The sequence below is a fragment of the Tachypleus tridentatus genome, chromosome 10, assembly GCF_004210375.1.
Source record: "Tachypleus tridentatus isolate NWPU-2018 chromosome 10, ASM421037v1, whole genome shotgun sequence".
NCBI lineage: Eukaryota > Metazoa > Arthropoda > Merostomata > Xiphosura > Limulidae > Tachypleus > Tachypleus tridentatus.
In genome coordinates, this window is record NC_134834.1 from 50524374 (window position 1) to 50549706 (window position 25333).

The 25333-nt window shown below is 33.8% G+C and overlaps 1 protein-coding gene across 2 annotated transcripts in view; it reads left to right on the plus strand.

The window, feature by feature from the left end:
* LOC143229248 (POU domain, class 3, transcription factor 4-like) overlaps positions 1-25012 on the plus strand; it is a 299882-nt gene extending 274870 nt beyond the window's left edge. Inside the window, exon 7 of one of the 2 annotated variants that reach the window (XM_076461327.1) lies at positions 22028-25012. The gene's annotated coding sequence lies outside the window, so the exon portion shown is untranslated. The remainder of the gene's footprint in view (positions 1-22027) is intronic. The other variant, XM_076461323.1, reaches the window with a different exon arrangement.
* Positions 25013-25333: the final 321 nt, after the last annotated feature.

Sequence of the window (25333 nt, forward strand, 5' to 3'; positions counted from 1 at the left end):
CACCAGAGACTGTAAGCAATACATTGTGTAGCAAACTTCTGATAGAGATTGATGTGGATATCAGTAAATTGGTTGATATTATTGTGTCTAATTAGTTGTCGGCATTTTTTATCACTGTAGTCCAAATTAAGTTCAACAATCATTAAACAATTATTATTCGTTTATTGTTTAAAGTGTTTGTTTTCTTCTCCTAGTTCATACTTACTCGTCTTGATTAATTGAACTTTGGATTTGAAAAAAAAAAACACTTCTCAATTATTTTTGTGCCACTGAGACGCGAAATTTGCTGTTTGTCGAACTTCCATTTCTCTGAAAGCCTTATCTTGTATTTCTGTTGTCAAGTCACTACTGAGGAAAATATCCGTACTAAAACACAACTGATGCGTTGCTGCGGTGTTCGGGAGATAGACAGTTGTTGATTAAACGAATGGATCTTTGTGATTACATGCAAATGAAGGTACAGTTGGCCATTCTTCTCGTGCTCTGCGCACGACCAAAGCGTGACAAGAGGGCGCTAAAAAAGCTCGCTTAGAATTACAGTTAATTTCCTTACACAAATATGCAGTGTCAATGTGTTTGAACGTTTATTTTAAGGCAACTTCTCTTCCTCGTGTTGACAATCTCAGTGTTGTCTTCTGCTTGATACCACACAGAGTCTTAAGCAACACTGAATAAAATCTACAGCGACTCGAAAGAAAAATCAAAAGACTAGAACTGAATAAACGGCATGTGAAAATGTGGGGGTAGTGCTTTGTTATTTACTCCTTAGATTGGGGATTTTCTGAACTCTCTATCCTCCCTGGTCTCGGTCAACGGAAGCTCATTAAATCTCCCTTTGATTGTTGTTCACAGTTCAGGCGTTTTTGTGAGTTTCCGACAATTCGATTCCTGCTGCACGGCCACGTATTGACGTTCCTCACGGAGTTGTGATGAAAGCTAAGGCTAGCCATCACGGTTAGCGTCTCATCTAGTTGTCGGCTGCAGTTTCCGACTCTCTCTAAACCGTCAAACAGTGAAAGTTGAAATTTTTCCAAGTTTCCTGAGAAAGTTAGATACATGAGATTCAAAAGAGATTCAAAGAACCTTAAAAATCACATGGTAGAAATAAAAAACTTTCAAGATTCGCAATTTCATCTTCCAAGTCTTCAATAAGATGATTCTTATGCTATGCTACCATAGCTTGGAATTTATTTACATACTTGATAACTATTTCCAGTTTTCGTGAAACTAAACTTCGTCATAAAACTTGTGAATTTCTCTTATTATTAGGCCGCTACTTAAGTATTCCTAGAATAGTTTAAAAGGTAAAAATGCTGTGGAACAACATTCGTGCAGTCTACTGCTATACCACGTACGCAGTAATATGTAAAGATAGATACAGCATACATGTAGTTCGTTACTCTACCACATAGATATAAAGAATGTATTTTAGTTGCTTCACAGCAAAGATTTTTGTGGTTTGTTAAAATGATAAATATTATTCTATTTTTTTCTTTTTCTATTTTCCTTTTTTTTTCGGCAAGAAGAAATGTCTATAGTCAGTTGTTTCATAGATCAAAGCTTTGTGCTATGTTAAACTGAGAAATGCTTGATTAATAATAACAACTTACTAAATCAAATTGGCAGTTATACTAATATATATTTAGGGCGTTCCTCTTGAGATCCGACGTGGCCAGGTGGTTAAGGCATTCGATCCGTAATTTGAGGGTCGCGGGTTCGAATCCCCGTTACACCAGACATGCTCGCCCTTTCAGCCGTTGGGGACGTTACAATGTTGTGGTCAATCCCACTATTCGTTAGTAAAAGAGTAGCCCAAGAGTTGGCGGTGGGTGATGATGACTAGTTGCCTTCCCTCCAGTCTTACACTGCTAAATCAGGGACGGCTAGCACAAATAACCGTCGTGTAGCTTTGCGCGAAATTCAAACAAATCGTTCCTCTTAAGGGTTGCGTGTTTCTAGGTAACTATCCATTAAATTACCCCACCTTTCAGTTCCACCCTCCAACAGCACTAAATTTATATATTTTCCTTTAAAACAACCTCTTCCTCACAAAATAGTAAGAAGAAGTGAACAACCTCCTAAAGTACCTTTATGATCAAAACGAGTGAGTTACAACATGCATCACTTCATCAGCTACGATGACAATGAATATTAATTTTAAAAAAATAATAGTAGATTCTTTATTATAACTACCTGTCACCTGAGATACTCATTTTTCTTTACTTTTCCTGCTTAGCTGTATTTCTTACAAAGTTTTTCTTAGGGCCTATTTGATTTAAGAAGAAAACATAAGGGTTATTTTTTTCAACAGAGGTTCTTGATTGCCACACAAAAGGACGTTTTAAAATCCAGTTATTTTGTTCGATGGCTGTTGAGAAGAATCACGACATCTTATTATTGGAATTAACGATTTTAAAGCCACACTCTGAACTCAGTCAGACCTTCCACGTGCAGACCTTTAACTTCATTATCGCACTGCTTCAGGCTTTTCGAATTTTAAAATTCTTTTGAGAAGGTCGGGCTCTCAGTTTTATTCTAATGTTGCATATCGATTTTTCTTGCAGTGTTTATTGTAATTGTGCGAAGTGCACTATAATATTCATTCCATTTACTCGACGATGCTGTAAAAATAATTGTTTATAAGCAACAATGTAAAAATATTAAAGACTCAAACGTTGCTTATAACAAATATAAGTAATGGATTTCTTTTTTTCTTACAAGAATGTACAACAAGAAGGATTGTTAGTTTTGGTTTTGTTGTATACAGTTTCACTGCATTCCAATAATGAAAAAAAAAACACTTCATATTGAAAATGTGTGTGTAATGGTAGTATTTTTGTAATCCATCTATACAGGTATATTGACAATATTGTTGTATGCTTCTTTCACAGTTGTGTTAGCTACGAAACTTATTGGTCCAGTTATACTTGCACTTCTGTGTTATATGTAATGATTCTATGATTCAATTGCTGCTTCAATGTTTTACAAGTTTGTTATACTTTGATACTACGTTTAGAAATAATCCTATTGCATAGACACATATTGTACTGTAGTAATGTTGTAGTCATGTTTTTAAATTGTGTTACGCTCTGTTAAATATGCTTCATAGATGTGCTATGCATAAATAGTATTGCTGATAAGTATACCATTTGAGTCTGCTTTGTGTTGATAATATTGTTTTAGTGGTCTGTTAAGATTATATTATGCTCTAATAGCATTATGTTAGGTATGCCCAACGGGTGTGTTATGTATCAAAAATATTATTGTAATTGTGATGTATATCTATAGTATATGTTAATAATTTTGACATAGTCACGTAATTCTGGACCGGACGCATTAGCTGCATTAGCATGTCAAGATTGTGAATCCAAGAGTTCCATGTTCACGTCCCACCGCACCTTGTGGCCTTGAGTACACCGTAAAAGTACTAGTTAAATCTTGCTATTTGGTCATGCAGCAGTCTAACAATAATTGTTGGCGGGTATTGTTGTCTAACTGCTTTCTTTTTACCTTTTCACTTCAAATATTATGGAAGACTAGAGTGATCCGACAGCTTTAAAGCGAAAACGTTTTTTAAGCAATTAAAACTGCAACGTTTCAGACCACAGCTTAAAGCAGCGTATGATTAACAGAGTTGTTTCCACCGTGAAGCTGATCAGAATGTTAAATTTAATGATCTAATGGGATCCTCATCGTTGAGTGTTACAGATGCATTATGTAAACACACTAATAGCATTCTTGTTAATGTGATGCATATCCACTGAATATAATAATATTATTCGTTCATTTTTTGGATCGCAAGGACATACTGATGACGTTACTGTAGTTGTGTTGTACAGGTGGTCCAAAGGCTAAGATGTTCCAGAACAGTATATTAATACTTGATAAACAACATGTGTTTTAGAACAATGTATGGGTGTATGTGAACAATAAGAAATATGGTACACAGGATGACAAAATGCCAACGAATTTTGTGAATAAAATATTATTAATCCACAGAAATTACCTAAATACTTACTATTGCACTTTGAACTTACAAAGAACGTTCGACGTTTTTTATTACTATCTCAATCAGAGAGAAAAAGGCTGGAAATTATTGTTTGTTTGTAGTTAAGCGCAAAGCTATATGATGGAATATTCGTGATGTGTCTACTACGGGTATCGAAACCTGGTTTCTAGTGTATAAGTCCGCTGTGCCACTTGGGGTCTTGGACTTATTAAAATCACTCTTCTGATTGTAATGAAAGAAATGTATTTGGCTTTTCCTCTTAATCAGGACTAAGACTGAATTTGATGTAAACATAAGATTGAAAATTGTATGAAGTATCCATTTCCTACAGCATACGTTATGTGTTTTGCTTTGCCTAATATCTTCTTTATAGTTCAGGAGTGGCTTAGAAATTATCGTGCTTGATTGTGAATTAGAAGGCCCAAGGATCGGGCCACGATATGTCACTGAACAAGCTCTACTCACCGATTTATAATAAAATGTAGAAATGGCGAATGATACAGACACGTCACTCTCCATCAGGTGAGCATTTTTAAGTTAGGGAGATCCACGCCTGAACCTTGGGTTTCTAACCTGACCGTACAGGTTGATAACCAAATACAGTTCTTCTTCTATTCCTTTTACTGGTGAATTAATGTAAATATTGAAAAAATAATACGAGAAGCAAATCAGCTAGTAAAATATCTATAATGATAAATGTAAACGTTTCCATGGTGATATATATATATATATACATATAAAACTTTACAAAAATAGCCTTTAGTATTTTTATATTCATTTTGACCAACCCCTAAGCGTTGGCTTATCGGGCTAAAGTCTAGGGCTTCACACTAATTAGGGGGCCTCAAACTACGACTATACACGTATTGCATGTAGAGGTTCTGTCTCGAGGGGGCGTCTATAAGTTGAAAAACCTAGGGCCAATAAAACCTTAATGCGGCCTTGATTTTGACAACGATGTTATTAAATCTAAACTTTTCTTGATCCGTTTCACTTTCAGTTATCTATAAATTTCGATCAGTATACTTGTTAGAAGCGCATTGTAACTGAAACTATAATATATTTTATTATCAAAAATAGATGTGTACAAGATATGGTTGTATATGTACATCATAAACTTATTACAAATTATAAAGAGTTTCCACTAGATGTCGCCACGTTTTGGGGTACTGCATTGTCTTTAACAACTAATATGACATAATTGACTTCAGTAAACAAGTGAATCATAAAAAAAAACAATTTCATGAATTTTTAGTAAAACAGGTTTGAAACAATTCTTTATTCTCACCTATTTTAACGTTGCATACTTTTGACATTCCTGTGTACTTGCTATAGAAACTATTGTTGAAACATAGCACAACATTAACCAGTTATACAGCATACGAATTATGTACAACATAACACAGAGTTGTTGTTAAAAAATAACGTGCAAATTATATAAAATACGCAAGCACGAGGATTACCACATTTAGCAAAGAAATTATGTTAACATGACATGGGGTTGCGAGTAAGATAACATAAACATCTAGAAAGCATTACGTGTAACAATCAATAATTCCAAAATTTCATATAAATTAATAATTGTAGCACGCATTAACTCAAGACACAGTAATTAATGTTTTGTAAAGTAAGACCCCAATAAACAAATTCTTTATGCGCAGTTATACAGTTAGCGAGAAGTAGGTCAATTTAGACTATCTTACAAATAATAGTACAACAGATAATCAGTCCTACTTTACGTGTGTATGAGTAAATTTCGTTGAAAAAATCATTGCATTTTATGTAAAATACCTTTTATACTTGTTATATATAACACAGTTAAGTGTGAATAGCCCACGTCATAATCATTAAGGAAATAACATCAAGTTTCATGTTCAATGAAGATAAGGATAACATCAAGTTCTAGGTGTAATAACACACGTGAATTAGTACAATACGTATACCTTTTTTAGCTTTGCATTATTATTTGGAGTTACGGTTTTATTGTGTTTCATTTGTTGTGAATTTTGTGCAAAGCTACACAAGGACTATCTGCGCTAGCCGTCCCTAATTTTGCAGTGTAAGACTAGAGGGAAGGCAACTAGTCATCACCACCCACCGCCAACTCTTGGACTACTCTTTTACTAATGAATAGTGGGATTGACCGTCGCATAGTAACGCCTCCACGACTGAAAGGGCGAGCATGTTTAATGTGACGGGGATTCGAATCCGCGACTCTCAGATTACGGGTCGAGTGCCTTAACCACCTGGCCATGCCGGATCTTGAAGTTACGAGTAAGACAACACTCAATTATAGAAGAACAACATATCTCGTCATCAACTACAGAACAATACATTTAGTAACTAATAAAATATTTTACAGCAACAGATGTCGTATACTAGCTGAGATAACACAGAGATTTATTTACGATAACGCGCATGATAATCGGAAAGGGAGCACACATTTTTATGCAGAATAACACAACTAGGAACTAGTAATATAACACAGCTTTATATCCAATAACAGACGTGGTAACTAGTAAAATAACAATACGTACGACTATATTAGGGCGAGAAATAGCATAACACACAGTCTTTTTTTAATTAACACACACAGGGGCGTTTTTAATCATTTTGATGCCCCGGCTAGAATTCAGTAAACGAAGCCCTTAATGGTAAGAAAATAATCAGAAGTAGATTAAAAGGCATCGGGAGACCTTCCATGTGTGAGGCCCCGGGCAAATGTCCAGTTTGCCCGATAGTTAAAACTGCCTATGAACAAACGTAATTAGTATAATAGCATGATATTTGCGAAAAACAACAGTACAGTTAGTAATCGATGTAGTAAAATGTAGTTAGTGCTTAATATTGCATAATAAAATTATACATAGTTCGTTTATAGTAAAACACGAAATAACTACACCATAATCTATGTTGTAATGAACAAGATAACATAATATTGATCGCGAATAATAATACATGAAGTAATTAATAATATGCCTCACAAATGAATAATAGTTAAAACTAAGTTACAACATCTCGAAACTGCCTGACGAGTTTAAAAACATTATTGTCATATACTTTAACATGCAGTTCTATAGCAGATCATTAAATAGTTCATGGATTTACGACAACTAGAATAACATTAGTTACAGATGTGTAACAGGATCCACAGAGTTAAATGTCGTAAAGCACAATACTTATCACGTATTGTCTTCACATGAAGAACCACGTAGGGTAAATCATGTGAAAATGGGCCTGAATTTAAAAAAGTGTTAGTTTTTGATTGATGATTGATAACGTTCAGCCTATTAAGGGAAACTGCACGCGAAGTTTTAATTAAGTGGGAAATAATATACTAAAAGATGGCAGGACATTATGGTAATTACTGGTTGTTGTCCATTACACACTTGAAAAGAATATGGTTTATTCTTGTTACGATTCTTACGGAGGTTCTGTGCTTGCTTCAGAATGCAGTCTATTAACACTTGATTTGTAACAACAACCACGCCCAATGTTTTATTTACAAGCCCACATGGTACCTTCCCCACGAGTAGTGTCTGGTTGTGTTCGAACGAAACTTCAACAACTTTTACTTACTACTACATATTTATTGGCTCTTTAGACCCTCAAATCACACAATCATCACACGCTATACAACACACAAAAACGTCGATGCATCAAATGCATGTTTATCTTTCGTTCATCAACATAAAATGCTAGCGTGTCTGATTCACTGAGAACAGTGAATACCCGTCTCCCAAAACAATTGTTTGTGTAGAGGAATTTACATTTCACTAAATATCATGTTGCATCAGTTTCCAGACACAAAGCGTTAGAGTATAGATATTCACTTGCCTCAGCATAAACGTTAGTTTGGAAATGTTCTCCTGCGTCAACACAAAACTTTAGTGTGTAAGTGTTCATTTACACCAACACAAAATGTTAATTTAGAGATGTTCACTTACATCAACACAAAACATCAGTGTAGAAGTGTTCATTTATACCAACACCAAATGTTCCCTTATGTGAAAGTAAAACGTTATTGTAGAAACACTCATTTACGTCCACACAAAACCTTATTGTAGAAATGTTGATTTAAGTCAACACAAAACATTAGGTAGAAGTGTTTACTTACATCAACACAAAATATTAGTTTAGAAATGTTCATTTACGTTAACACAAAACCTTATTATAGAAATGTTGATTTATGTCAACACAAAATATTAGTTTAGAAATGTTCATTTACGTTAACACAAAACCTTATTATAGAAATGTTGATTTATGTCAACACAAAACCTTATTATAGAAATGTTGATTTACGTCAATACAAAACCTTATTATAGAAATGTTGATTTACGTCAATACAAAACCTTATTATAGAAATGTTGATTTACGTCAATACAAAACTTTATTATAGAAATGTTGATTTACGTCAATACAAAACCTTATTATAGAAATGTTGATTTATGTCAACACAAAACCTTATTATAGAAATGTTGATTTACGTCAATACAAAACCTTATTATAGAAATGTTGATTTATGTCAACACAAACCTTATTATAGAAATGTTGATTTATGTCAACACAAAACCTTATTATAGAAATGTTGATTTATGTCAACACAAAACCTTATTATAGAAATGTTGATTTACGTCAATACAAAACCTTATTATAGAAATGTTGATTTACGTCAATACAAAACGTTAGGGCAGAAGTGTTAATTTACATCAACACAAAATAGTAGTGTAGAAGTGTTCACTTATGTCAGCACAAAACGTTTGTGTAAGAGTGTTGACTTATGCCAGCACAAAACGTTTGTGTAAAAGTGTTCACTTATGCCAGCACAAAACATTTGTGTAAAAGTGTTGACTTATGCCAGCACAAAACATTTGTGTAAAAGTATTGACTTATGCCAGCACAAAACGTTTGTGTAAAAGTGTTGACTTACGTCAGCACAAGATATTAGTGTAAAGAGGTTCACTTATGTCAACACAAAATGCTAGTTAGCAGAGTTCACTTAAGTCAGCAGAAAACGTTAGTGTAGAAATATTCATTTACGTCAGCACAAATCGTTAGTATAGAAACGTTCATTTACGTCAGCACAAATCGTTAGTATAGAAATATTCATTTACGTCAGCACAAAATGTCAAGGTAGCAATATTCGTTTACTTCAACACGAAATTTTAGTGTAGATATCTTAGTTTACACAAATGTACACATGACGATGCCTGCTTTTCAGAAGCAGAAAAAAGTCTTAGCTTAGAAGTGTCTGATATATAATCCTAATTTTATACCTAGTTTGTGTATATTACATTGTGTCCTGTCGAAAACGTAAGTCACAATATTGATATAACAAAGCAGTACGTTTTTTTTTCTAACCATATTAGCAAATAGATGTTCGCTTGTGTAATACAAGTAGTGACAACGTGACCGTTTCCCAGCCAGAATTATGACACTTTTTTTATTTCCTTGTATGTGTTGTTAAGTTCGTTTTCCAACAAAATATGGAAATAACATTGTTTGAATCCCTGAAAACATTATATGATTCTAAAATCTCTTTTTCTGAGTTATATTATAGAATAAATGTTCTTAAAGCTTTCCCAATCCATACTTAGTCAGCTGAGATGACTCTGATTTATTCTGTCAATAAAAAAATAAGTGGGATACGAAACTTCGCCAGATTCCAATTTTCTATTTCAGTTTGATAAAGTATTCCTTAACCAGAGATCTCATTTTCGAACTTTTTCTTCCCTTGATAAGAACGACTTATATGCAAAACTAAAATCGTATAAAAAGGCACTTTCGGAACATTGTTCTATACGAACATTGAAAAAGCGTACTAAATTATAATCGTACCAAACGATGTTTGTTTTTCGTACACTTCAATTTTGGTGTGTGAGTGAATCGGAATAAATTACAAGTAAAACAAATCAAATTTTCTGCCCACTTTTTTTTTTTTTTAAAGAAGAAGCTTCATTATTCTTCAAGTAGTTTTTTAACAAGAAGAAAAATATGCCCGCATATATCACATATCTGTTTATCAATATTACCGTTAGTTGAGGAAACGAACAAAGTAATGAACGTGAGCTTGTCCGCCCAGGTGTCTTCAAAAAGGTGAAAACCTCATTATGCAAACGTAATGAGAAACCAGGGATATTAACGACCTTTTTTAGCCTCAGCAGCAACACCGAGTGAGAACTATAATTTTACCTCACAATCATCACTCCCACTGTAAGCTGACTGTATATTAATGTGGTTTTGCTAGAGAAAGTTTAGATTACGAGGGAGTAGAAAACGATAGCTTGAGTGAGGTGAGAGAAATTATAGAGGTTCACTCCAAGTACTGATAATCAAGTAAACTTTGAATTATGGGTGAATATATTATTACCAGGTATCCGTTTTCGGAAGGTTAGTTCCACACATGTTTAAATGTTACCTCATGAAACTTTGTTAGTGATGATAGTAGGAAACTAGATTTTGAAACTAAATATTTGGTAAACTATTTAATTTCAGTTTTTTGTATTAATTTTTTGTTTTTCATGGTCCTTTTTTGTTATTTTTTATCTTAAGCAGAGCAAAGATTATAATTTCATAACTCTGATCTTAAGACGTTTAAGGCCACCAAATATCTGTTATCTTACATCTGAGGACTTCAAACAACCCTGATCTTCAAATATCTAAGGGCACCGAACAAATCTGATCCTGATATCTTTGAGACACCAAACAAATCTGATCCTGATATCTTTGAGTCACCAAACAAAACTGATATTGGAACATTTGAAGACACTAAATAACCATAATCTTGCAATACTTGAGAAGACCATAGAATTTTTGTTTTGGAACATATGAGGTAACATCAAATAAGCTTGATCTTCAAGCGTTTGAATACATCGAACAACGCTGATCTTGAAATATCAGATAATATCAAATAGTTCTGATCTTGCAATATTAGAAAATATCAAATAGTTCTGATCTTGGAACATATGAGAATATCAAACATTTTGGAATTTAAAAAATGAAATTATAAACAATTGGACATCACCCACGTGTTCTAAATTTTTATCAATGAAATGCGTCGCTCATCTTGAACACATAAATAAAAGTTGTAATAATCTATAATTTAACATACATTAATTACACAACTTTGGGCAATTAAATAAGTTATTAGCCTGCTTTGTGTTTAGGGTTCAATAGTTGTTTTTATGGAATTCCAATTCGTTTCCACGTACATACGTATCTTTTATTCACATAAGCTAGTTTTTAATGCCCTCATTGTAACAGTTCTAGTTGCGGGTAATTTGATACTTTGGAAGCATATTGAAATCTTCTTTAAAACGTTTATTAACTATTACTGTCTAGCTTGCATAAGGCAAGTTATAGAACAGTAAAACATATCGAGGTATAAAATCATTAAGTTTGTTTGTTTTTGAATTTCGCGCAAAGCTACACAAGGGCTATCTACGCTATCCGTTCCCAATTTAGCAGTGTAAGGCTAGAGAGAAGGCAGCTAGTCATCACCACCCACCGCCAACTCTTGGGGTACTCTTTTGTTAACGAATAGTGGGATTGACCGTCACATTATTACGCCCCCACAGCTGAAATGGCGAGCATGTTTAGTGTGAAAGAAATTCGAACCCGCGGCCCTCAAATTACGAGTCTTAACCACCTGGCCATGCCGGGCCTTACAATCATTGACAGGATAGTTTGTTTGCTGAAATTTGCTCAAAACTATTTGAAAACTATCTACACTAGTCGTCCATAATTTAGAAATGACAGACTAGATAGAAAAGCTAATAAACACCATCCACCGCCTATTATTGGACTTCTTTAATCGAATAATGAGACTGACCGTCACATAATAATGCAGCACGGCTGAAAGGGCGAGCATATTTGACTATATGGTTTGAGTCAAGTACCCTAACCGCCAGACCATGCCAGGCTAAATGGATAAGTACATTTTGCAACAATTGCGTCCTTCTAAAGAGCTTGAAGTGAACGTGGTTTTGTGGATAGAGTACCGGACTATGAAACTGAAGGTACATTGTTCGCGTTCTCTTGTCGCAAAATCAAGATACATCGTTCAGAACAGTAAATATGTTATAAAAGTAATGGTGAACTCTGACTTTTCGATTAATATATTCTAAGAGCTTGGAGATATAAAAGTGATGGTCAACCGTATATAGCGGTGGATAATGTTGTCTATCTACTCTAACCTATCAATTCAGTATTATGTATGGCTAGGAGAGATTGCAGTCATGTAACTTTGTGCGAATAAACGAAATAAAACAAACAAACGAATATTCCAGAGAGCTTATTAAAACATTTTTATTTTATTTGAAGGCAACTTCTTTATTAAGTTTCACTAAAAAATAAAACAATTCAAGGCCATTATTTTAATTTTATTTGCCCATGTCAAGTCTCTCTTACATTCCACTGAGAGGTACAATAAGCTAAAACTATATTTTCCAGGAGCGTGGTCAGGGTTTCAATGAATCCACTAGAAGGTTTACTAAGTTAGTCTATCATTCATATCTGATCTGCGAAAGTGGAGACAGAATATCTTTTTATGTGCACTCAATGTTACACACACACACACACACATATATATACACACAGTAAAATCAAACATCCCTTCCCATTTGATCGGTAGGTAAAAGAAAACAAATACTTATCAGATTCACTAAGACACTTAGTAACCCAAAGTGCTTTTCCTATACGATTTGCAAACGAGAGGTTAAAATCTGTATTAGCGTCCAATGCAAGACACAGTAACCTAAAACTATTTTCTCCACCTTATCTACAGGTGAGAATTCACAGGCTCTGTTAATGTTCATTACGCGATAAGACAAACTAAACTGTTCTTCCAATGTAGAATGGGTCATAAGTCGAAAAGTTTCTGTCCTGCAGAGGAGAGGTTAGACTCTCTAATGGTATTCTTAATAGACATTCTATTTGAAGAACATTCTTCCCATTAATGTTGTCCTATCTGCAAGTGAGGATTGTTGTTAACAATAGGTCTACTAATCGAAGTTTGTATTTCACTGTAATAGATTCCAAATATACCAAGTATTTAGGTTTAATTGTTTTATAATATTGAAGCAATATTAAGTCAACTAACCACACTTGAAATAAAAGAAGAAGAAAGAAATTGTATGTCGCAAATAAATGTTAACTGATAAACATACGTTTTAATGTTCACAACGTTTAATCCTAGAATAGCTCTCTTCTAGTGATTTAAAGATAATTATTTCATTATCAACTGGACTACGAGAGTTAATGAGTTAAGTTGGAAGAACTTATCGCCGTTAATGTTGATGTCAGATCTGGTAACTAAACTGAATTTTTACAGATTTCTCAAATTGTTTTTCAGTGTTAAATACTCTAAGTAAAATTACACTTTCAATTTAACACAATATTCTTACCACGAAAGCGACAATATCACTCAGAACTTGTAACATCGCTTTTAACATCAGACTAATTTAGGTTTTCACAGTGAAGTTATAAATGACAATGAGTTTTCAAAGTTATGCAGTACTGTTACAAACGATATATAGTATGACATTGGTTTTTAACAGTATATTCAGTGTTATTATCAATGACAGATATTATAAATAGCGTTAGTTTTCACAGTTATACTATATAGTTAGTTACAAACGACATACAGTATAACTTTTGGTTTTCACAGCTATGAAACTGTTATGCAGAGTTTATGTGAACGTAACTGATATGGTGTAAACTAATAGGATATTATCAGTAGTATTTGTTACAGAACAAAAACGAGTTGGGAAGAATTATTCCCTTTACGAAGTCTGTGTATGTTCCCGTAGACTTTTTATGTCTATTCTAAGCTTTTCATATGGGTAACTCAAAATGACTTCAAATAAATATTCACTTAAAAGTTAAGTAGAATCAAAATTTTTGTTACTTTAGATTAACCACATGAATGGTTAAAAATCATGCATTGTTAAGAAACAACTGAGATGTTAAAGCATTTAAAATAGAGAATTATGTATAACTGACCATTCTGTAGTTTCAGTCTTCACGAATTATTTCATGTTACTTGAACGTCAATGGAAGTTGTTAAACTCTAGTAGACAGTCACTTTATGAAAAGTGCTAACATCTTTATCCAAAGCTCAATCAAGTACACCGCTTTCTGAGTCAGTGATGAATTAACGAATTTTTCACGTTTTTTCACGAACATTAAACTCTTTATTTACTTCTTTTGTAAAACGTTTTGCGAGTTTTAGAATTATCACCTACTGAGTATCAAAATTAATCTTTAACCAGCAAAAATGAATCAGCTCTAAAACGAAGACAAATATGAAATATGAAAATCGCATATACACATTTAACTTGTGCTATGACTTTTGATTTCTGAACAATAAATAACTATTGTTTAGAAAACGATAGAGATTTATCAATGCTAGAAAATATTTGAGATAATATATACTGTTAAATAAACAAATTAAAAGAAGACTAGAAAATAGAACATTCTTTCCAAATGACCATCTTTTCTTCTACTGGTGGATCATATATATATATTACAGGGTCAGTAAGTGTTCATAGGTTTTCTAATAAACTCGAGGCATGTGAAGAACAAACGTAATTAATTTTTTTTTCAAAATGTATTTAATAAATTACTAGTTAATATGTAACGAAAAAAACAAACTTGAATGAGTAATGAAATGTTCGTCATACATACAAACAAGTGTTTCTAGTGAAACACGTGAGAGTTCAGCCACGTGCTCGTTTTTCTGGGTATTTTTTTACTTGTTATTTTCAACTAATGCTAAAACTCCAAGTACACTTTACAGATGCTTCAGAAAGTTCTCGAAATTCTACAAAAAAAAATTAAATCGTTTATATCAAAATATAATCTTTGTAATAATGTAAAGTTGTTTTCACATAAAATATATTTGATTTTAATGAAATTGGAAAACAAACAAATAAAAATAAAAGAAATAATAGTAAGGTTAGATTTCTTTATGATTTTGAACTGAAAGATCCACGAGTTTATAAACGATCGCCGATTCTAACAATTCCTTTCAATCTCTCTTTTCTGTGGATTCGCGAAGAATGAGTTATTACTTATACTAAAACTGTCATAAAAATTAACATGTTCAATGAAGTAAAATGAATTATTTTAAAATTAAATAATAATTTTAAATTTTAAAAAAATCGTCACTTTTAGATTTTCTTCAGAAGATTCAAAATTTATCCGAGGTCAAAACACCAACAAGCACAAAGGTTAAGTCTTACATATTGTATATCTTTTCTATATGGGTGTAAAAAATAAATAATATGTTACATTTAATTTCAAAGTTTAACTGAGGTTTGGACTTTGGTGATCTCACAGTTAGCTACTGCCATGTTGTGTGGATTCAGTTAGAGTTAATCCGTCACTAGTAGAATGATGTTAATTTAAACAGAGAATCTGTTTATCTGAACGGCAGTATATACACACTATAGACTAAACGATCATTTAAGAGATCCCTAAAGTTAAGCTACAGTAAACAGTAGTCGCTGTTGGAAGTGAATAGCACGTTTGATACATCAAAGCTCAAATCCGAGATCCTCATTTCTCAGTCTTAGGTCACGACTTGGCTAATAGAGAATCTATTAGTAAATAACTATATTTTATGATTATATCTATATAAATATACGTAATTTATCATACAAATGTACTTTAGAGCCTTTCATGTACAATTATTATTGTGTATTAACTACTTTTAGCATTACTCTGCACTTAAATAAAAAAACAAAAAACACGAGACAACTGCTACTTCTACCATAAGAGATGAGTGAAAGTAAAACGTTAATGGCAACTCCCAACATTATGAATCATCTGAAGTTAAAACACCTTCAGGGGCTGTTATCGAAATCATGGATCACTTGAAGAAAAAGACGTGTGGTGGTCACTCTTAGTACCACAGATCACTCGAAGATGAAAGACCTTCGGTGGCTATTAGCAGCAGCGCACAAATCATCTGATGCAAAAAGTCGTATATGGCTGCTATCAACACTACAGATCGTCTGAATTTAAAAAAATAAATAGTCGTATGGCATGGTAGCTGCTGTCAGCAATACAGATTACCTGAAGCAAAATGTCGTGTAGTGGCTACCATCGGCATTACAGATCATCCGAACCAAAAAAAAATCGTGTGGTGGCTGCTATCAGTACCACAGATTATATGAATAGAAATATCGTACGATGGCTGCTATTGGTACCACAGATTATCTCAATCAAAAATTCGTGTGGTGGCTGCTGTCAGTATCACATATCATTTGATGTATTGTTTTTGAATTTCGCGCAAAGCCAGCCGTTCCTAATTTAGCAATGTAAGACTAGAGAGAAAGCAGCTAGTCATCACCACCCACCGCCAACATTTGGGCTACTTTTTAAAAACGAATAGTTGGATTGACTGTCACATTATAAAACACCCCCACGGCTGAAGAGGTGATCATGTTTGGTGCGACGGGTATGCGAACCCGCGACCCTCAGATTGGTAGTCGCACGCCTTAAGACCTCTAGCCATGTCGGACCGTTTGATGTAATATACGTTTAGTCATTAAGTACTCAGGTCTGCGAATTTAAACTTCATAAAAGTGGTTTTGGTTTTATTAATGGATATTTCATAATTCAACTACGCAGACTTGGAAAATAATATTCATTTGTTTCTATTACGTAAGGACTTTTTACAAATCAGGAAAAAAAAACTCTTAAATCGAAGTTATTTATTTTCCATAATGAACACTTTTTTATTACATTTATTAACAAAAATACAAACAAACTGAAAGAAAGGGAAGAACATTAATGTCAAACGAATGTGCATCCTCCTTCATCCTGACATTTGAATGCAGAATTTACGTCTTTCAGTCTCAAAACTACATGTTGTGGTCTTTCTTTTAAGTATTGCGTTATGACGTTTTGTGCGAGCTCTATAAATGGAGGAAAATGGGTGTTATTTTTGGATTCAGCGTAGAGGAATTACTGTATAATACGTAAACAAAAATTCAAGATAATAAAACTATCGCAGGCTCGTGTTATTGCTTACAACTTGGAGAAAAAACACACGTGGTGACAAATATTTGCATCATGAATCACCAGAAATATAAACATGTGGTTGGTACTACATGACACACGGGCTACTTGAATAGTACCGTAAGAATCACTAAAAAAAATAGATATTTGTAATGTAAAAACGAAGCTATTGTTGTGTACATTTTTGTGCATTATTTCAAGAAATACTTCAAGCGTACTGTTGCACAATACTGTAAGACATGAAGTTCGTTAATTCAATTAACGTATAATACTAATGAAAAGCCAAAAATTAATTCAACTCTTATAACCGTCTCTTTTCTAGCGATCTTTGTTAAAGTGCAATGATCATATTCTGGAAGGAGAGGTACAGCATGTTTCTTTCTTTTTTATAAGTTTGCATTATGTGATGCTCAGTCTGTTTTGTTCAATACGTTTGTATTATGTAATATTAAGATACTAGATAATATGTTTGTATTTTTACCCATAACTTTATGTACAAATTTTCTAGACTTTCATCCACTAGTCTGCTAGCTCACCTATGTGGCATTTCTCTTGTAAAATGGCCCGGCATGGCCAAGCGTGTTAAGGCGTGCGACTCGTAATCTGAGGTCGCGGGTTCGCATCCCGGTCGCGCCAAACATGCTCGCCCTTTCAGTCGTTGGGGCGTTATAATGTTATGGTCAATTCCACTATTCGTTGGTAAAAGAGTAGCCCAAGAGTTGGCGGTGGGTGGTGATAACTAGCTGCCTTCCCTCTAGTCTTACACTTCTAAATTAGGGACGGCTAGCACAGGTAGCCCTCGAGTAGCTTTGTGCGAAATTCCAAAACAAACAAACAAACAAACAAAACTCTTGTAAAAGCTCATGAAGTCTTTTCCTCTATCAGGTGGTTAGGATGCTCGACTCGTAATCTGAGGGTTGCTGGTTCGAATCCCCGTCACACCAAACATGCTCGTCTTTTCAGCCGTGGGAGCGTTATAATGTGACGGTCAATCACACTATTCGATGGTAAAAGAGTAACCCAAAAATTGACAGTGGGTGGTGACGACTAGCTGCCTTCCCTCTAGTCACGCACTGCTAAATTAGGGACGGGTAGCACAGATAGCCCTAGTATAGCTTCGCGCGAAATTCAAAACATACAAACCTTAGATAAATGCTCCTCATATCACAACAATAAAGTTTTTGTGCCTTACTCACCTAACACAATCTTTAAAAAAATGTATGTTTAAAGACAGCTTTTGTTTTGTTTTGATTTTAGTTAAAAGGACCTTTGTTTCTAACAATTTTTAATATGCATTACCAACAGAGTTCTCATATTTAAGACAATAATATCAACACATGGTATTGAAAAAAAAAAAAAAATCATAGAAATACCAAGCAACTTGGTAAATAAGAAATTTTTATATTGCTTTATTGTAAAACTAGCTCATTTTCCTGAAAGACTAATTATGCTTGAAATGAGCAAATGGTTGTCTATATAATCAAAATATAAACGTGTGCGCGTGGGAAGATTTAAAGTGTATAAAACTATGCAAAAATAAACTTAAGAGAACGGAAATACTGACAATATCACTATATGCACAAGAGAGAAGAGTGTAGATAGTGCTATACATTACAAAGGAAAAGAAAATGTAAGAATGATACTGTTATAAATCAGTAATGTTTATGTGTTAAAGTTTTGTATGAGCAGTTCTTCATTTGTTTATAAACACTTGGAGTACCGGTATCGTCACCAGTTGAGTTTTAATACCTGCCCTTAATATCCAGAGTTTAAAAGAGTCGCTAGATTTGGTGTTTTTATTAAATAAGTGGATACGTTTGTCATTTCTGACCTTCGATTCAAAGCGTCTTTTCCACTATCACATAATGTAGAATAGGTTTAATCCACTTATGATTAACCTCTTAGTCATTGAGACGCCCTGCACGGCAATCAGATTCGTTCAGAACTTTATGGACTTAACCTCATACGTAAGTCACCTAACTCTTTTAATTACTTTAAATACGCAGCACTGTCTTTACGTTTATTAAACTTTCTGCATTTACATACATAATACCACAGTCAAATAAATGTTTCTTATACGAAGCAAGTTTCCTCCTAATTTTATATTTTATAATATGCAATAGTTTGATTCTTTGAAGTCCTAATAACTTACATTTTAATTCATTTATATGCGTAGACTTAATATTTCATATACAAAAGTATCTATATTTTGATCTTTTAAAATACTTATTTTTTCTTTATTTTAACTCTAAAGTGACTCATCTCTGACTCCGTGAAATGCAAACGATCATATTTTTCATATTTTGAAATGCAAAAGTTTTTCTTATTCTTTGAAATATAAAAATATCTTTCTTTATTTTGATCTTTTGCAATATTGAAAAAAAATTCTGTAATTTATGACATTTTCATAGTGTTGATTAAATATTCGACATAAACCTTCAAAAAGAAATATATCTTCATCAATTGCTTCACGGCCTGGCTAACTGAGGAAGTCAGTGGTAATTCTGGATTTAAAGTCCTTCCCTCTTATAATGTGGTCAGTTCATCTTGTAATTATTGTCCAGCGTGGAAAGTTGTGGTCACAAACAGCAAGTGTCGCTGGTCATATCTCGTCTCGTTGCCATGACAATGAGTTGCTCGGTGATATTGAGGAAACTTCGGGAAAAGAAAAATCTCACAAAATTGATGGACCCGACAGCTTTCACCCTCATTTCTAATTCAGATGAGTCGACCGTAACGGCTTCCATAGAGTCTATGATTGATAGCAAGATAAATAATATAATAATAATCGACGGGCTTTGGCACCGTCTCGCTGCCATATTAAATTCAGATGAGTAAGAATAGAATTTCAGATGTCGCGGAGCTGTCGGCTACAAGGCTATCAGACAACTGATTACACTCAAGCTCGTGGTCCTGATGGTGCGAGAGAACTGATTTCCGGTCTTATACTTGTGGTTAGTAGAGTAGGCCGAACTCTCTTCATTCCTGTTGGTGACATAAACACCCCTTGTGCGCACGAGCTGTTTCTCGTCTTCCTACTAATTTATTATATCTAGTGTAATAGACTAGAGAACACAACTAAGTGAATGAACGCCTTTTTGGTGTACCTGTTAAACACAGCTGAGTGTGTTAAGACGCGACGTTTCTTACAAAATTATCTGCATTATATTCCCCAGTTCTTTCTCGAAGGTGTAAAATGCGTTTCTTTATTTTTTCTGAAACATTTAATACAAATATGATTTTAGAACTTTCTCTTCTTTTTTTTGCCACAGTAAGTCGCTTAATTAGTCCAACATTAAGTTAAAGTCATTATGTTATTCTTACTTTAAAATAAAACATAACTTACTCGTGGAATTGAAATATTAGAATCCCATTTAAAACCACAAAATGTATTAACAGACTAAAGTTAAGCAAAAATTAAAACAAACTCGAAACATCATAAACAAATCTTGCAACGAGTATTTTAAGAAATCTATTAAAGTGTTCATATCTCATCACATTTGTGTTTATACTGATATAAGGTTTAGATTCGAAATAAATTTACATTATCCATGTAACATCTGCAGAGGTAATTTGGAAACTCATGAAATCTGTCTTTGCTGCTTGTAAAACTGATACTTATATAAATATTCCTGACAGAAGTATCTACAATTCCATAATTGTAACTTTATTTTCAAAAATATCCATTTTGCAGCCTTTTGTTGTGTTTAATGTGTTGTATAGTCAGTTGGAAGTTTTATAAACGAACCCGACACAATTTGTGTTGTTGAAGTGTTCGTGTTGTGTTCTAGTGTATTTTATTTCGATTGAAAGTATTCTACAAACCAACCAGACATAATTTGTGTTAGTAACGTATTTGTGTTGCATTCACTTGTATTTAATGCGCTTTATAATCAGTTAAAAGTATTCTATAAGCGAACTTGACCCATCTTATGTTACTAACGTGTTTGTTTTGTATTTTGTTGTCTTAACATGTTTGTAATGTGCATACTAAAATACGATTATAATAGACAGATATTCAAAGAAAACAATTTGTTGAACTGTAAACACGAGGAAAAAACGAATTTTAGTGGTATCTGGTGAATTTGCAGGGTCTCTGTTTTATTCAGAAGATGTTCTATTATGAAGACAGAAAGTTCAATATACCACAACATGTTCTGTTTGCTCTAAACTGATGCATATGGATGATACGTCTCATACAGTGTTATTGTTTACGCTGTCTGTGGTTATTAACGTTCAAAGACAGACGACCCTCGTGGCCCGGAAGTAATCACAATCTACCCAGAATTCATTTGATGCAGAATAATCACGTCCAAACTTCCGAACAGAGAGATGAGAAACGACTTCCGAGCCACCAAACAAAGTTCGAAAGAAGCTCTATGAAAGGCAGGTTTTATATGACAGACGTAGAGAAAGGAAATCCGATGTTAGCCTGTCTGTCGTATTCCTAGATGTACAACTATAAAGACACTTTCGCTGGTGGTTCCGTCCGGTCCTAGTTACGCTTTATTGTATCACAAAATATGAATTATGACAAATCATTCTCTCTGTCAGTTGGAAGACAGTCCTGATGAATCATCAAAAGAAATAATAACGCTTTTCCTTCGATTATAAAATTTAGATAAGTTATTTGTTGATACATTTTTAAGTTTCAAATATTTAAAAGGTAATGGAGTCACTGGACTCCTTCTTTTAGATTACTAGGTAGAACTTCACATTTTCTTGTCAGCCATATCTTGATGTAATTTCCTCTTTGTTGATGAAATGGGATCAACTACACAAATACAAAGTATTTTAGTCAGAAATGTATTAACTGAAGCTCTTTTCTCAAGATTAACTACATTTTTCTTCTGATTCGTTCTTCTTCTTAAATTATATCTGTCTTTAATATTTCTTTATTTCAAAGTTTAAATGCCCTAATTTTACTTTTCATTGTTATAAACTTATTGCTAATTTTATTGTGAAGTAACAGTTTGTTTGTTTTTCTTATAGCATCGGGCTAACTGCTGAGCCCCCCGAGGGGAGTCGAATCCCTGATTTTAGCGTTGTAAATCCGTAGACTTACCGCTGTACTAGCGGGAGGAGGGCAAAGTAACAGTATCAGTTTACTTGTTTTATGTCCACTGTGTTAGTTGGTGAGTTACCTCCACAATAACAAGAGGATTGAAGGGTCTGACAGATCAGAAGATGGTTAATAATTGAAAGGCCGTGGTGATGTCAGTGGCGGAACACATTTCGAAAGTAAATTAATTATGAAAATACAATAAAAACACACAAGAATCATAAAACACAGAAAAAAAAGTGGATTGATTTTGAAACGTGCTTTCTGAGGCTCCTTCCAAGTTTTTTTTAAACATTGACCATACAACATGCAGGATAGTATATTATAAAACTGATTTTATTTAAAGGTATACAGAAATTTTGGTGGGCTATTTTGTGTTACAACGTAAGCAGAACACGACAGTCTATTTTGAATACTTTTATACCCACGTAAATAATGATGCTTATTGTACGCAAATATTACAGCTTTGATCAGATCAGCACTAGTACACACGAGACCTGTACCCTAATTGTACTTGGCAGAGCCCCCAATCCCCAGCTAATGTTTTAAAAAATCAGAATAGAAAACCATGAAGATATCATCATAAAACGCCGAAATTTTCCGCGCCTGTGGGCCAGAGCCCCGAATATTGTAAACACCTAATGATGCCTCTGGATCTAACTATTTCATATCTTAGAAAATTGATTTGTTCTTTTTTAGGTAATCTAAAAAGGTAATGAGTTCAGGTAATCTCTGATTAGTTTTAAATATTTTGAGTGAATAAGATGTTATCAGAGGCAAATAGCTCCAACCTTGTCCCTAGGCTGTTACGCATGATCAAAGCATTTTCTGTACATTTCCAATATACTAGACAAATCATTGACTACTTTTTATAACATTTGATGTACTGAACATGTACAGAAATAAGCACACCTGAAAGTGTGCTTTTCTTTAAATTATTTGTTAACTTTTTTTCCGTGCGGTGCTAATTCGGAGTTATTATGACATGGTCAATTTAGTGTTTTAGATTTTTATTTATATTGAATAGTCGCCGCATGAAAAACCATTTACTTATTCTAATGTTTTGTTCACAATTTGTATCACTCGTCTCATTTGTTAATAAAAACATTGTATTCTTTGTTGAACACTCTACGTTAAGTGTAGTTATTCACACTAGAATAACATCTAGTTACAACCGTTAACACAGTTCCTAGGAATCTCTTGTTATGCGTCATTTAATCACGACTGGCATGGCCAGGTGGTTAGGGACGCTTAACTCATAATTTGAGGGTCGCTGGTTCAAATCACCATCGCATAAAACATGCTCGTCCTTTCAGCCTTGGGGGCGTTATAATGTGACACTTAATCCCACTACTTGTTGGTAAAAAAGTAGCCCAACACTTGGCGAGGGGTGGTGATGACTAGCTGCCTTCCCTCTAGTCTTACACTGCTAAATTAGGGACAGCTAGAGCAGATAACTGTCGTGTAGCTTTGTAGGAAATTCAAAAACAAAACTACCATTTAATCAGCTTGTCCACACCTTAGAAAAATAACATCTCTAGTTAAATCACTCAGAGAAAGCATTAAGAGCTTTGCCTTACCAATGACATAGAGGTAATCTATCTTATGACAAAGACATAAAAATGTAAAAAACAGTCTACAGCTGGCGGTAAACAAAAAACAACAACAACCTATGACATCTTAAGGAACCGGTTTAAGGTTCTTAATCGCCAGTTTCGAATGATAACCAAAGTTCAGATGTATGAATAAAATTTGATAAAATTTGTTTTATGATCAAAGTTGTTGTTTGTAATTAAGCACAAAGCTACACAATTGGCTATCTGTGCTACGTTTACTAAGTTTAAAGAAACATATGTTTTATATTAAGAATATTACACCGCAAGCTCACACGAATGATGAATTTACTTTCTTAAGTTAGTTTTAAAACCATTTAAATCCTCGTTTTTTAAGTGTAAACCTACACAACCTGTTCTATGGCCACTGAAAGAATCAGAACCAGAATTTTGTCGTTGCAAACCATCAAGCGTACCATGTCTATATGTGTATGTGTGTGTGCGTTTGTATATGTAAGTGGAAGTAGGTTTGTCTGTCTTTGCTGCATTAATAAGTGAACCTACGAAGAAAAGTATTTTGTTTCTTAATATGTTAATTGTTGTTTTTGTCGTTGGTAAAGTCTACAGTTTTTCACCTAATTTGTAAGTTTATGTATAAGGCTGCCAACGTCCATTGTTGTTTTCTTTTCGCTCCACAGTTAATATCTTTCGTCAGTCTGTTTATTCCAGTTTCTCTGGCAACTTGTCAACAGATGCTTTTCATGTTATCATGCCCGCAGTGGTGCAATGAGATAGTGTTAACGTAAGGCTCCTTTTCTATCTGACAACCTCAGCCGTCACTTGCGAAGTTAGGAATAGAAATAATGCAAAAGAATATCATACATCGGCAAACTTTATCTGAAAAATGTAGTTGGTGCCGTAAGGGCACAATTGCCGCGTGAGCTACACATGAAGGTGCATGCTGCACGAAGAGTAAATGGATCATTTGAGGGCAATAACGTGGTATTTTTACAATGCAAAACGTGGCAGCTGAGAAACGAATTAAATTGAGAAATTCGTATGGAAGCACACTTGCAGGAATTTCGCATTTGAACGTGAAGGCTGTAATATGAAATTAATCATTCATTCCCGCCATCCTATCTTTAAAGGACTTCTACCTAACGAATCATACGAAAACCAATTCCACCAGGAAAAAAAGGTAAAACAGTAAACTACCATGGAGAAACGTGACGGGAAAGGTTCTTTATCGCATATATTTATACAAAATAAACTGTTGTACTTAAAATTCTAACGACTACGCCGGCAATAGTCTCTCTCCACACTAAAAAAATTACTTCTTATATTCTCCAAAGCCTTCCTTACTTTCCACTGTTCTTTACCCGTCAAGAAATTTACATTTTTAAAACTAAAACCACTGTACCGTATCTTCTTTTTTATAGCTGAAATAAACGTAATACTTGTGTAACATATTTGTAAAAAAAATGTCCATGTCGTTATCAATGCTAAGACAGTTACTTTATAAATTAGTAAGTAGCATCATATAAAAGTAATTTTAAATTCTCTTTAAAGCATTTCATTTGTTCCCACGGCTATCAAGACAATAAGCAAGGTGTTGTATAGGGACAAAAGAAGTGTGATGTCTAAGTGAAATGTATTTCAATAAATATTAACAGTTTGTTGTTT